The sequence below is a fragment of the Equus przewalskii genome, chromosome 12, assembly GCF_037783145.1.
Source record: "Equus przewalskii isolate Varuska chromosome 12, EquPr2, whole genome shotgun sequence".
Lineage (NCBI taxonomy): Eukaryota > Metazoa > Chordata > Mammalia > Perissodactyla > Equidae > Equus > Equus przewalskii.
The window spans coordinates 28,191,085-28,202,152 of record NC_091842.1 but is presented as its reverse complement, the minus strand read 5'-3'; positions in this window follow the sequence as shown (position 1 = coordinate 28,202,152).

Here is an 11,068-nt window from a genome sequence, read left to right as displayed (position 1 = left end):
CAGAGTCTCTGGACCGGCAGCATAGGCATCGCCTGGGAGCTGGAAGGAAACGCAGAATCTCAGGCCCCACCTCCAGACCCACGGCAGCAGGATGTGCGTTGTAACGAGATCCCCAGGTGACTCAACGCACCTTCGAGGCTGGGAAGCACCGGCCTAATTTGCAGACTTGTTCTGAAAATCGATGACAAGGGGTGTCGATGTGCCTGGCAAAGAGCTTGGTAGATTACAGATGGTCAAATATTATGAATCATTTCCTTCTCTGTCCCGTCTGTCCTTGAATGTGAAATCTCTGAAGATAGGGGCCATTTCTCTTGGGATCTCTAGTCCACTTTAGCACCTGGCTCGGAGCAGGTGCTCAGGAAGTGTTTAAGTGCTGAAGACTTAGCTTAGCCCAGGGCGGTGATTTTTCAAACTGCAGGTGGCGACCTGTCACTGGGTGGGGAAGTACAGGTAGTGGGTTGTAACTGTTTAAAAAAAATAATTAGAAGAAGACAGAAAACATCAAAGAGCATCCTATGTAGTTAGGGTAAGTTTTGTGACATCTTGTTTTTATTTTGTGTGCGTGTGTAGGTGTGTGCTGGGTCACTATGTCAAATGTGGTTCTCCCTGAGGTCACAGTCTAACTTGGTCACACTAAGCCAGGCTTAGTGGTTCTGTGTGTAGGTCCTGGAATCAGATGGAGATGGATCCACATCCCAGTTCTCCTATTTATGGGCTGTGAGACCCTGGGCAAGTTACTCAACCTCTCAGTTGCTTCCAGGTTTTGGCAACGATGAATAAAGCTATGAACATCTGTGTGCAGGTTTTTGTGTGGACACAACTTTTCAGCTCCGTTGGGTGAATATCAAGCAGTGCGATTGCTGGATCAGATGGCAAGAGTCTGCTTAGTTTTGTAGGAAAATGCCGAACTGGCTTCCAAGGTGGCGAGGCTATTTTGCATTCCCCACCAGCGATGAACGGGAGTTCCTGTTGCTCCACGTCCTCACCAGCATTTGGTGGTGTCAGTGTTCCGGATTTTGGCCGTTCTAACGGTTGTGTAGTGGTATCCCATTGTTTTGTAATTTGCATTTTTCCTCATGGCGTGTAACGTAGAGCGAGAGTAACCTTTTCAAGGTTCACCCATGCCGTAGCTCGTAGCAGAACTTCATTCCTCTTTATGGCTGAAGAGCATTCTCAATTATTTCTCATAAAAGAAATGAAGGAAGGAAGGAGTAGGTCCTGGGTTTTTCAAAGTGCTTAACAACTGCAAAGGGAAAAATAAAAGTCACTTGTGGGGGCCAGCCTGATGGCGTAGTGGTTAAGTTGGTGTACTCTGATTCAGGGACCCGGGGTGTCCGAAGGTTTGGATCCTGGGTGCAGACCTACACAGCACTTGTCAAGCCACACTGTGGAAGTATCCCACACACAAGATAGAGGAAGGCTGGTAGAGATGTTAACTCAGGGACAATCTTCCTCACCAAAAAAAAAAAAAAAAAGTCACCTGTGTATAGTTTTCATGATGGTATTATCACTTCCACGGTGCAAAGAACTGTCCCTAACCAAGCTGTTTCACGGTCCTAAGATGCTTCCGGGTTAGTTAGCTCTGCTGGAAAGAGGTTATTTGGGTTCATCCCCACCTTCGTTGGGCTGGTAACTTGGAGCTGACAAACTGTGATGGATGAGTGTTCTGTCAACTTAGCTGAAATGCAACTACCTTCCTCAGAACTCCGTTCCTTGCAGACTTCCCAGTTGGCACGAGGCGCGGAGACATTTGTGCAAGATGTGGAGGGGGAGGGGGGCAGCAGCCACCTCGCTTTCTGTGCGGGGGCGGTGGGAGCCTGCAGCGCTGTGGAAGCTCACGCAGTTGTCGCTTATCTGCAGGTACACCTGGTCGGCGTGGTGCAGCAGCCAGGCCTGCAGGCCCTGGATCCTTTTCCACTTCTCCTCCTGGCTCTGATGTGTGTTAAACTGCATGAGGAAGAGCGGCAGCCGCTCCTGCAGGACGCGCCCGTCCTTGAGGCTGGAGGCTGGGGGGCCATGAGAGAGCTGGTGGGGTCCGGTCTGTCCTCGTGGTTCCAGCTCAGTCTCGCAGGTTTCCTTCTGTTCGCACTTGCTCTCCTCCACTTCACGGTCATCTCCTTTCCCGCCTGCCCGCTCCATGGATGTCAGATTCCAGCAGAAGACACAGAAAGAAACGCTGGCCTCAGTAGACTGTGTACTGGCTCTGCCATTGGGTAGGGTCGGATCCCCGTGTACATCCCTTGTGATGGACATCTCTGGCGGTTTCACCTCTCCGATGAAGCCCTGACTGATACGTGGATTCTCAGACCTCGGTTACCTCATTTAACGTTGACACTGGAGTCCAGAGGTAGGTGGGGAAGATGTTGCTGTCCCTATTTTATTGAAGGATGGATAGAGGCTTGAGCGACAGGCTCAGTCTACAGAACTAGTAAGTGATGGCCCCCCGGCGAGAACCCGGCCGTCTGATTCCCAGCCCAGCCCTCCTTCTGTAAGATCTGGGGCTTTCTCTCATCTTGACAGGTCACAGGCCTCAAAGATGAAGCGAAGGAAACCCAATCCTGCGTTTCTGTGTCCTATTCTGCAATGGCCTAAAGCCGCTCATCCTGGGAGAACAAAATAGAGAAAGATCCATGAGTGAGTGACCGTCAGCCCTGCTGACTGCTGGAGGGTCGGAAGGACTGCCCGAAGTGCCTGACCACGCTGCCTTTGACCCGCCAGAGACCTCTCCTTTAGCGGGGCTAGACATCTAGCCCCCTCGCCTGACTCTTTGCTCACCTCCTTCCTAATTCTACTTCTCAGAAAGGAACTGCTGCTCTGCCCCACCAGATGACAAGACATCGATTGCTGGTGGCCAGAGTCACCGTTCATTGAAAGCTGTGTTGGTCAGGGTTCTTTCTCCTGAGCAACAGAGCCAACGGGACATCTGTGAAATGAAGGAAGGAAGGAACGAGCAGTTTTTGTTGTTGTTGTTCTTTTAGGAATTGGCTTATCTGATCGTGGCAGCTGGCAAGTCCTAAATCTACAGGGTAAAGCCAGCAGGCTGGGGACACAAGGAAAAGAGTTTGACGCTGCAGTTGGAGTCCAAAGGCAACCTATTGGCAGAATTGCCTTGTCTTCGGGGTAAGTCTCCAAGCAATTGGATGAGGCCCAGCCACAGAAGGAGGGTGTGCTAGTCAGGGTTCTGCAGAGAAACAGAACCAGCAGGAGATCTCTCTATCATCAATCTATCTATCATCTATCTATCTATCAATCAAGAGATTTATTATAAGGAGTTGGTTCATGTGATTATGGAGGCTGACAATTCCCCATATTTGCAGCATGAATCACAGGCTAGAGACCCAGGAGAGCCGATGATGTCCTTCCAGTCTGAAGCCCAGCAGCCTTGAGACCCAGGAGGAGCGGATGATTCCGTTTGAGCCTGAAGGTAGGAAAAAAGCTGATGTCCCAGTTCAAAGTTGGTCAGGCAGAAAGAATTCTCTCTTACGCTGGGGAGGGTCAGCCTTTTTGTTCTATTCAGGCCTTCAACTGATCGGATGAGGCCCACCTACATTATGGAGGACAATCTGCTTTACTCAGTTTACCGATTCGAATGCTAATCCCACCCAGAAACATCCTCACAGACGCACTTAGACTAATGTTTGACCAGATATCCAGGTACCCCCCCCCCCCAGCGCTGTCAAGTTGACACACAAAGTGAACCATTACACGGGCTAATCTGCTTTATTCTAAGTCTGCTGATTGGAAGGTCAATCTCATGTAAAAAAGGCCTTCACAGCAACATCCAGACACATGTGACCGAGTATCTGGGTGTCAAGTGGACACACAAAATTAACCATCACTAAAGGTCATGCCCATCTGTTTTCTCTCTAGTCCGTGTGGGACTGGTGAACTGAGTCAGGGCTTCTCTTAGGGCCCAACCGTCTCTCTCTGTCCATGCTTATCTCATGTGGCAGTTTTAAAACATGACCCCAAAATTGTTTGGCGCTCCTCCATCAGGAGACGGGGTCTGTATCCCCCTCTCTTGGATCTGGGCTCTGTGATTGCCTGACTCAAAGCACATGGCGGAAATGACCCCGCCAGTTTCCAGGTCCAGGCCTCCAGAAATCACAGCTTTTGCTTCCTGTCTCTGAGGAGGCTTGCCGGTGGAATCCAGCCTCAAGCTGTGAGGGAGTCCATGCAGTCTGTGGAGACCCTCCGGCAGAGAGGAACTGAACCTCCGGCCCACAGCCCTGGCTGAGGACCCAGCCAAGAGCCGGCACCAACTTTCCAGCCAGGTGAGGGGGCCATCTTGAAGGATCCTCCAGCCCCCAGTCAAGCCAGCCCGGGGGATGTCACGTGGAGCAGAGACCGACTATGCCCACCTCGCCCGAATAGTCCATTTATGAGCAAAATAACCGACTGTTGCTTTGAAGCATTAAGTCTGGAGTGGTGCGTTATGCAGCGATAGTGACAGGAAGAACTGAGGAGGCCGACTCCGGACTTAGGGACGGATGCAAGGCTCCCAGCCTGGAGCTCCACTGGTATTGGTCCAGCCAGTAATCAATGGCATCTTGATTCCCACTTTGCTATTGTTTCTTCTGTATTCAGCACCCTTAGGAGCTGTGTGTGTGTGTCTGTGTGTATGTGTAGGGATAATTAGAAAACCAGCAGTGTTGGCACAGTAAGCAGATGCTGTTGGTGCCCCACCCATGTCCCCTGGGATCCTGTTCACCTGTTCTGTAGACTCATCTTCCAGCTGCTGCAGGTGCGGCTGCTCATGGCTCACATGGAAAACCCTCTCCACAGGTTGCTCCCGGTAACTGGAGCTGCCTTGGCCCCTCGGAGGTGCCTAGGAGCTAGGATCTCCCTCACCATGTGGCCGTAGCCTCCGGCTGACTGGTGTGGGGCTGTGGAAGCCCATTTCCCTGGCCACGAAGCAGAATAAACTCTTACTTTCTTCCCCAGCCCTATCCTGCTTCTCGTCCTCCCTTACAAGTTCTCCTGGGAGCACCCCCTCAATAAGTCACTTGCTCGTGCATCCTTGTCTTAGGCCCTGCTTCTAGGAATGTGACCTGAGAGAGCAGGAATTCCCGAAACCTGGAAATTGTACCTCCTAGGTGCTGGAAGGGGGTCCTGAGTAGATCGTGGATGATAACAACTCTTACCCAGCCCTCCGTGAACAGGCATTTGTTTCCTAAGTGCCAAATTCCAACATGCCTATTTCCTAAATCCCAGACATCTCCATGCCCTTCAGATATTTCTATACTGATGAGATACAGGAGAGAATGGAAACAAAAGGCGGAGTGTTCTGGAACCAAATGGTGACTCCATCCCACTGCCCTTCATCTCAGAAATGAATCTTAGAGCACGGCTGGGGGTGGGAGCTGGAAGAAGCAGAAATATCATGCATGACCCTTCAAGGTAGACCAGCAAGCCGGTGAGAACCAAGGAGGCGGCGAGCCTCTAGACCATGAATTGTGGTTCATTATAGACCCCTGAGTCTGTATGACCTGATGATCTTATGGTTTCAAGTGTTAAGAACAATTATCCGAAAGTTTGAAATAAAGTAAAAAGATGGCTGCATGACCTTTCAAAATCAAATTAAAACACTATCTGATGAAAGGTTATCTGATTCTCTTGGGGATGTAACTTGGTTCGACTTTGTTACTAGTTAAGCCCACATTCTATAAAGTCACATGTTAACTTGTAGAAAATCGATAAGGTGCAAATGATTTTTGCCCTGTGGAGATGCAAATGATTTGTGTCCAGTAGAGAAGATAATCTCAAAGTATTAGCATGTTATTATCCGATAGCAGAGGTCAGCAAACTTTTTCTGTAAAGGGTCAGATGATAAACATTTTGGCCTTTATGGGCCGTTTGGTCTCTGTCACAACTACTCAACTGTGAAAGCAACCACAGGCTGCATGGCTGTGTTCCAATAAAACTTTATTTACGGGCATTGAAATTTGAATTTCAGATCATTTTCACGTGTTATGAAATATTATTCTGTCTTTTTCCAGCTGTTTAAAAATGTGAAAAACATTCTTCGCTCCTGGGGGTGCAAAAGCAGGTGGTAGGTCTGACTCGATCTCCGGGTCATAATTTGCCAATTCTTGGCCTAAAGTGTTGATTGCCCTGTAGATCATTAACTAGTTTTGCATTTAGCTTGGAAATTTATTCCCGCCTTCTTTTTTTCCACGGAACGCGTGTGGGTGTGGATGTGGGTGTTTATACGGTGGTGTGCGTATATTGGTTTGTCCTACTCTTAACCAGTTTTGCCATCCCTCTAGCTCCTTTGTGAATGAATTAAACACACCTTTGACACACGTTCATCATATTTTTCCAATTCATTTTGCATGTGGAGTAGTTTGGCCATCTCTTTTGTTAGCTTGGCTCCCCTCCCCTCCACAGAGAGCTCTGTCAAGACGCTTTCCTAAATAAAGACAGGTCTGTCCCTAGGAGGAATTCCGACGCCTGTAATTTTTCTCTGCCACTCTATTATTACTATGAGGCCTTTTCTGCCACAACCTCCTCCTCCGTGAGGCCAGGGTCGGGGCTGGCAGAGGGCTGGCCTGCATGGATGAAAGGTAATGAGTTAATGATGCTGGTCGTGGCTGATGCACAGCGGGGCTTAGCAAGGAGGCATCAGTGAAGGTCAAGGTGCCCGGGCGCACGTGGAGGAGATGGGGGCGTGTGGAGCCTCTGAGGGCTCCTGCAGGGCTTCTCCCATCTCTCCCCTGCATCCGTGCCTACAGCGCAGCGGGGGACTCGCCCTGTGGACACATGGTATCATTAATCCGGGCCGGTGCTCCCCAGAAGGCTTGGCTCTGACAGGCCGATGTGACTGTTGGAGTCTTTCCACTGTGAAGCAGAAAGCAATGACTCCAGTGGGCGTGGAGAAAAGGGTGGGCTCCCGCCGAGGGAAAGCTCGCTGGATGCCAGTGGTTGTTTGGTTTCGTGGGGCGCAGGTGTTCATTAAATAGTCCCCAGGCTGTGGGAGGTGGGCATTCCCAGCCCAGAGGGGAGTATAAAAACTGGCGCCCCTCCCTGCAATTCGAAATGGCCAAGAGCACTGTGAAAAAACGCTCATCCTCAGCAGGAATCAAAGAAACACTAATTAAATCCAGTACCAGCGACGAATGTTATTGCTTTTGTCATCTTCGCATAGATCAGGGTGGAAACTGGTATCACCGTCTTGAAAGCATTTTGACAATAAATATATTAAACATATCAGCGTTTTGTTCCGATCACTGTCGCTGGTCCTGCATCCTTCGCCAAGTCAAACCCAGCCTTAGAGGTTATGAGAGAGAATGGGGTGAAATTTATTATATTTAAAAAGTAGCTATATATTTTTAACTACACAAGTGATACTTGGACATATAATCATTAGAAAAAAATCAAACATTACAGATAAAACGAAAATCCCCCCCTTGGGACCACCACTCCACCTCTGAGATCCTCAATTTTGTCAGTTTTCTGTATCTTTCCAGACCCTTTATTCCGTATTTACAGATATATGTGTCTATAGAAATATAAAGTATAATTCTGTGGGGGAGATTTTGGATTATATAAACGATAGAATAATTTTTGCATTTTTCTGCAACTTGCTTTTAGCGCTCAACATTATGCCTCAGCCACGTTTCGAATCTGTACATAAAGGCAGCATAGTGTTCCAATGAGCAAATGCACCCTAGTTTATTTAACTGGCCGTATATTAGAGGGCAAAGGTTCTCAACCTGGTTTACCCCCATCTCCCCATGCCATTGACAATGGAAGATGTTCACATTTGGAACACATTGCTTAGAGGTGCAAAGTTAGATGTAATGGCTTGGGACCCTCTGTCCTCATTCTGTCCCTACCCTTCCCTCTTGGCAATGCATATTGGAATATAAGTGAAGAGGAGCTGTTGCTATTATTGGGGTAATCTTGAGCTCAGTCTTAAAAAAAATGAGTAAATCACTGTCAGACCTTCCAGTTTAAATATTATTACTACTAAACATCTTGCAGAAGCCTGCCCGGTCTTTTTGTGCCATCCTCTCATCTTCTGGCGGCTGTCAGACAGTGCTTTGCTGCCATTCATACGGTTTTTATGGCCAATTTTTGCAGAAGTGGGTGGCCACGTCCTTCTCCTTAGTCTGTCTGGTGTGGAAGCTCTGCTGAAACCTGTCCACCATGGGGGACCCTGCTGGTATTTGAAATACCAGTGGCATAGCTTCCAGCAACACAGCAACACACAGTGTCTACAGTATGACAATCGACAGATGGGTGGTGTGGTTCCCTGATGGGGAAACAAACCTGGGCTAGGGTGGTGAGAGCGCCAAATCGTAATCACTAGATGCTCAGGGCTGGCCATACGCTTCCTTAGTTCCATTTCATGGGAGAGGAGGAAAAACCTCTCCTCCCACCATGAAATTGAATGCTTCCTGACCTAATAGCCACTTGGCCATTCTGGTTTGGGACTCCAGGCCCCTCTGTGTAGGAAAACAGTTTTCCATGTGGTCCATCCTAGGTCGTGGAAGTCTGTGAGAGTGAGTCTGGGGAAGGAAAGAGTGAGGAGGGATTTCTGCTTAGGGGTCTGCCAAGCGAGAGAGAGGAGAGGGTGTGCTCCAGGCACAGGGCGTGGCCGCTACTGAGGAACTTCTCAGGACTCAACCCACCCTAGCACGTGTGCCAAGCCGCAGCGGGGAGTGCAGTCTGTGCCGCTGGGAGTTGGGGTCCGAGGAGACAAGAGCCGACTGAGCAGGTCCCACGTGGGCAGAGTGCCCAGGCCTCACCCATTGCGGAAGACGCCTGCACAGGAGCTCTGTCCTGGGGGAGCAGGCAGCTGCCTCGATGCCAGGTTTCAGCAGAGGTGCGTGCCTGGTCCCCACAGTGGGCTGGGCAGCTCAGGACCACCTGTGTGGCATCAGTGATATCCACAAGAGCCAGAGGACCCGGGCTGCGCATGCGGGTCGACAGGTTTCTTTCTTTGAGGAGATAATAAACCGGAATGAACATCCCCCAGGGATCACAGAGTATTACAGAAGGAAGGAAGGATCTGTGGCAACAAGGACATTCGAGAGCACTCAGGGTGGGGGGCAACGTCAACCAATTTGAATACTAAATGGACAGAGTCCGCTCCTTGTCCCAGCTGATGGAGCAGGACACACAATTACCGTAATAAGGAGAGCCCACAATCATTGAGCGTCTACTCCGTGCTGGCCACCGTAGAGCACTTTCTGAGGAGCATCTTATTCCGTCCTTTTGCTGCTCCCATTAGCATTCCCAAACGGAAGCTTGGAGAGGTGAAGTAGCTCGCCAAGGTCACAGCTTGCAAGTGGCCCGGCTGGGCTTTGAGCCGTGACTCTGACCCTGAGCCCACACTCCTCATCCCCAGGCTCAGCAGAGCCTCTGTTGTGGGGTTGTTGAGAGGAAGGAGTGAGCTTCCACGGCTAAAGTCCCTGACGCTCAGTAGGTGTCAGGTAGAAGGGTTGTGCGGGCAAACCTGGGTAGCAAGAGAAAGCCCTGGAATCTTCCAACATAGTGTGTTTATAAGAATTGGGAGAGGAAGGCACGGCTCCCTTGAGAGAACTCCCCAGATGGATGCTGGGCTGTTGGCTGGGAAATTTGCTTCAAAATAGCAGAGTTCTGACTTCTCTGTTTTTTAAAAACCTATTATTATTATCCTTCAAATTGAGCAGACCCCTTAGCTATGCCCCACGTGTTTATTTTGACACTTGATACATCTCCTGATTCTCTTTGCAGCTTTATGGAGAGCATCCGACTTAAGAGATGGAGCTGGAGAAAAATACTCCCTCCGAGGACTTGTGGTCTTGCCCTTCTCTGGGAAGACTGCCCCCAGGCTGTGGCTGGCCCTCCACGTTTTCCACCCTCTCCCCAGTTTGAAATTTAGCTTTGGTTCCTCGTTGCCTTCTCGTAACAGAGATATTTTGTTGTGTCTTCAACATGGCTGCCATTAGCTCTCTTTTGATAAGATGGCACCTCCATTCCTCTTGGGAAGCCATCTCTCCCCAGCTCTCAGCCCTGAGAGCAATCAGGCTCTTCCATCCTCCTGGCCACAGTGATTCGTTAAGGGTTGGCCAAGAAATGCCCTACAGCCAGTGAGACTAGAGGAGTTGATTGCTAGGGCTTCTGGGAAAGAGACACCCTTCCTCTTGAAGGGGGTAAGATCTAGAATCACACTGGTCATTTTTCTTCCCTAAGAGGACAGACTGAAGCTTCAGGATCAAGCCAACACCATGGAGGCAGAGCAGGAGACAAATGTCTTTGGTAACATCATTTAAGCTCCTGGATCAAGCTGAACCTGAAGCTAGAATACCTCTGGACTTTTCAGATCTATGAGTAAATAAAACTTATTTTGTGTTCAAGGCAGTTTGGTTTGGGTTTTCTGTCCCCAGCAATCAAAACAGTCTCAGTGATGCATTTGCCTCCAGAATTCCCCTGAGGGCTGCCAAGGGAGTGGAAGGAGTGTCCACCTGTTCTTTGGAGGCTCAATTTGAAAGTGGGGACCAATGTGTTGGCAAAGCGCAGGTGAAGAGGGGCTCTCCTAAACTGCACGTAGGAGGGTAAATGAGCACAGACTTTGGCAGGGCCGTCTGAATACTCTGTATGTGTTCATCTGGGTCCCTGAGAAGCAGGTGCCAAGATGAATTAAGTGTGCAAGGATTTTATTAGAGGAAATGTCTGTGGGAAAGAAAATGGGGAGGGGGTCCAGGGAAGGCTGGTGGAGGCGGCAGTCTGTGACGCAAGTCCAACCCCCAGTGAAGGAGAGAGGGCGGAGGGTCCTAGAGTGCCCGCAGTCCAGGGCAGGTTCAGCAAGGCCATTGGGACGCCCCTGGGCCAAAAAGTCCACCAGCCAGGGACTCCTGCGTCTCCCAGGAACAGGGCTGCCTCCGGACCCTGCCCCACCCAGTCATCGCCTGGGAGCAGCCTATGGGATGTAAGGCCTCCGAGCAAACTCAGAGAAGGATTCCAACCACAAAAACCCGCAGTCAATTACGTCCCTGGTGGGAGCAGGTCCTCGAGGTGCATTCTTGTGGCCATCACAGTCTACATGCCCGGAATCCACTCTTAGAAGGTCAGTAGTAGT